A 4,150-nucleotide genomic window follows, 5' to 3' on the forward strand; every position below is an offset into this window, starting at 1 on the left:
GGCTGTAGATGAGAGCCATGGAGTCCCTGAGTTTGGGGGAAATGGCTGAGAGAAGAGAATGAAGGATGCTGACACTTCATCAACCTCCCACCTCCAAGCACCTTGAGACACTCCCTTTTCATGTACTTTACCTTCTGTGCATTTACACCAAGTTCTGCTTCATGAAAATACTTTTTTTTTTTTTTGCTAAAATGTTTGAAAAGAACAAAAATAGAAGATATAAAATATTTATAACATTTACCTGTAAAGATATGATCATGAATACTTTAAACCACTTTGAGTGCTGAAATAATCCCAACAAGCAATATCTTAAGCCACATAAATGTTTGTTTCTTTTTTCTTCATTTCCAAATATAGCATTCCCCCACCCTCCTGCTATGTTTTTTTTTTAAGTGTTAAGGCTGAAAACTTGAATGATTAGATTCAAAATCCAGCCCTACTGTTTCATAGCTTTCTTACTGTGACAAGTAAATTTAAGCTACATGAGTCTCTGTTGCTTTGTGTGTAACATGAGTATAATACTACTGACTTTCTGGATTCTGTGAGGGTTAAATGAAATACTGCACATCAACTGTCTGGTATGTAGTTGCTTAATAAATAGTAACTACTCTTCTACTATGGTAACTACTATTTTAACTAACTGAAGTTATGAAGCTTCATGACAGCCCCTGCATAACTCTCCAACCTCATCTCTCACTATCCTTCCAAGTTCTGTTGGAGACTTAAATCACTTTCAGAATAAAGAAACTGAAGAGTTTTCTGATATGAATTTGAGAAAGGGTGGCAGAAGATGCCCAAAGTGTGAACTCATCTTGCTATCCTGCCCCCCAAACCTCCTTCTGTGCTTTGAATATGCTGTTCTCATCTGCCTGCAGTCCCGTTTCTCATTGTCTTCACCAGACTAACCACTAATGATCCCCCAGGTCTCAGCTCAGGTGTCACCTTTTCAGGAAGCTTTTCCCTTACTCCTCCCATCTAGACTAGAGACAGCCTCCTCTGTATTCTACCATGGATCAATTTTTCGGTGCTCAGCTTTCTTCACAGTCCAACTCTCACATCCATACATGACCACCGGAAAAACCATAGCCTTGACTAGATGGACCTTTGTTAGCAAAGTAATGTCTCTGCTTTTTAATATGCTGTCTAGGTTGGTCATAACTTTCCTTCCAAGGAGTAAGTGTCTTTTAATTTCATGACTGCAATCACCATCTGCAGTGATTTTGGAGCCCCTAAATTAAAGTCTGACACTGTTTCCACCATCTCCCCATCTATAACAAAAGTTGTGCGTCAAAGAATTGATGCTTTTCAACTGTGGTGTTGGAGAAGACTCTTGAGAATCTCTTGGACTGCAAGGAGATCCAACCAATCCATCCTAAAGGAAATCAGTCCTGAATATTCATTGGAAGGACTGATGTTGAAGCTGAAACTCCAATACTTCGGTCACCTGATGGGAAGAACTGACTCATTGGAAAAGACCCTGATGCTGGGAAAGATTGAAGGTGGGAGGAGAAGGGGACAACAGAGGATGAGATATTTGGATCGCATCACCGACTCAATAGATGTAAAATTGAGTAAGCTCCAGGAGTTTGTGATGAACAGGGAGGCCTGGCATTCTGCAGTCCATGGGCTTGCAAAGAGTTGGACTGAGTGACTGAACTGAACTCAACTGACCCAAGGTCTTCGCCATGAGCTATAACCTATGGCAGCAGTCTCAGGCCTATTTAGGTATCAGTATCACCACTAGGATTTTAAAACACATGCTGTGCTTTCCAACCCCAGATATTCTGAGTCAATAGGCCCAGCATAGCCCGCACACTTGTTTTTTGAAAGCACTTCAGCTGACTCTGATAGGCAACCAGGCCAAAATGCTCTCTGAGCCATCGTAGAAAGAAGAGCTAGTCTGCTTAGAGCTTGGTGGAAATTTGAATAAGGAAACACAGAACAAATTTTATAAGGAGCTTGGGATGGAAAATGAAAGAATTTTGTGGGGTTGAATGAGGGTCATGGAAAGTCAAAGACACTTGTTATATGAAGCTACCAGGAAGCCGAGCAAATGTGGATGGTGAAGAAGTTGATCCACAGAGAAAGGGAAGTGGAGCCTGAATGTAGACAGAGCTGACCAAACAAGAGAATGAGAGACACAGAGATGAAGCATCATGAAGAAAATAGGTAGGCAGAAAGGTCACAAGCAGAGAAAGAGAGAGAGAAATGGGCAGAGAGAGGGAACTGCCACCATTAACCTAGTTTCCCAGACTAGAGACCTCTGTTGACTTCTTAGTCCTCATCCATGACCAATCTTGTCATTTCCATTAGAGAGGCTTTTCCCCTCTCTAATCATATTGTCACTGCCTTAGTCCCAGCCTTCATCAGCATTTGCTCTCCTTGTGGATATTTGGTCTACCTAGATGTTCATGAGAACAATTTTTTTCCTTTTTATTTTTAATCCTAAAGTACCTCAGTAGAAGACCAAATCTTAAAAAGGGAAAAGATGGAAACATGAATTAACCCATTCTCCATAACCTGGACCCCTTAAAAACTCTAACAAAGTTTAAGGGTACAGAAATCCAAATTCAGTCATTGTTGAATCGTTCTGATGCAGAAATGCACACGTGAAGGGCAATTTCTGATCAGATTTTACTTTGTATACTTTGTTCCCTTTGACAGTGATGGCGAATGGAACAAGAATTTTGTTCACCAGAAGCAGCTCAGCAGCATGTATCAGTTCCAATGAACTTGGAAGTCGTTAGTGGCTAAGCATGGCTCAGGGGCTTATTGACTTTCATGAATCCTGTTTGCTTCTATTGGCCAAAAAAATGCTTTCATTAAAAAAAAAAAAAAAACAACTTGTATTATGTGCTAAACATTTCATTTTGGTTATGACTCCCACTTGAGTCACTTGGTATTAGAAAACGAGTAGGAAGAGGTGGATCTCTGCCAACTGAAAGGAGAGGGGCTAGTCTGGGCAGAGCGTTTTGCAGGATACAGATTTGAATGTAAGCCAACTATTTTTAAAATCCTCATTCTTGTGAGCCAGTGCATGACCTCGACAGGGTAAGGAGACGATAGAAGTACATATTTGCCATCTGAAATGACCTGTGCAATTCATCTAGAAACCTGCATAACTGAGAACTTTAAATTAATCACAGTGATGAACAAGGAGAACAAGCTGGGGCAAAGAGGTCAGTTTCATTTGATAAGAATGGAATGTGTGGTCTAGCAGGGAATGTGCTGACATTCATCACATTCAGGAAAATTCTCTACAGCCTCTCCCTCTGGAGAGGATTCCTGGGAAAGAAAAGGACTCCCTGTGAAGCTATAAAAATGAGAACCCCTATAAGCCTTGACTCTTGATGGTGTCCAAAATCACTGTGATCCTAACACCTTCAGATGTCACTCTTTTTGGTCCTACAGGGGAAAACGTCTCTCCATTCACACCTGGTGGGGCTTCCTGTGTTTGTTCAAAGCATGTGAGAAACAGACAGAATGCCTAGTTAGTAAACCAAGCACCAGTTGGAGCTGTTTTCTACCAAATGCATGATTTTTATTTTGAAGTTCTTTGTTCCATTGTTCTTCAGTGCTGTGAAGTGCTTGAAACCTAGCTAACTGCATCCGTCTTTGGCCTGGGAAACCAAGCACAGATCTGGCTTAAACGTCAAGCCTCCAGGTTGGATGCATGAGACAAGTGCTCAGGCCTGGTGCACTGGGAAGACCCAGAGGGATCGGGTAGAGAGGGAGGTGGGAGGGGGGATCAGGATGGGGAATACGTGTAAATCCATGGCTGATTCATGACAACGTATGATAAAAACCACTACAATATTGTAAAGTAATTAGCCTCCAACTAATAAAAATAAATGGGAAAAAAAAAAAAAAGTCAAGCCTGCAAGAGCCAAATTTTACTGGGTTTTGTTGCTGCTATTTGTCTTTGAAAGAGGTGTCAGTGAGAATGGTATTTGAAGTTTGCTTTTGGTGTTTGGGAAAATAGGCACCCATTACTGTAAAAGACATTTTTAAAAAATCAAAATGTGATAGAACTCCACACTGTTCAGCTTAACTCTTGAAATTGAAATGTTTAGGGAGAAGTGGAAATCTGGTAATGGATAATGAACTTAAGGTGGCGAGAGATGATTGGAAAAGTCATTGAATGCAATTC

The sequence above is a fragment of the Cervus canadensis genome, chromosome 24 (assembly GCF_019320065.1).
Source record: "Cervus canadensis isolate Bull #8, Minnesota chromosome 24, ASM1932006v1, whole genome shotgun sequence".
NCBI classification, from domain to species: domain Eukaryota; kingdom Metazoa; phylum Chordata; class Mammalia; order Artiodactyla; family Cervidae; genus Cervus; species Cervus canadensis.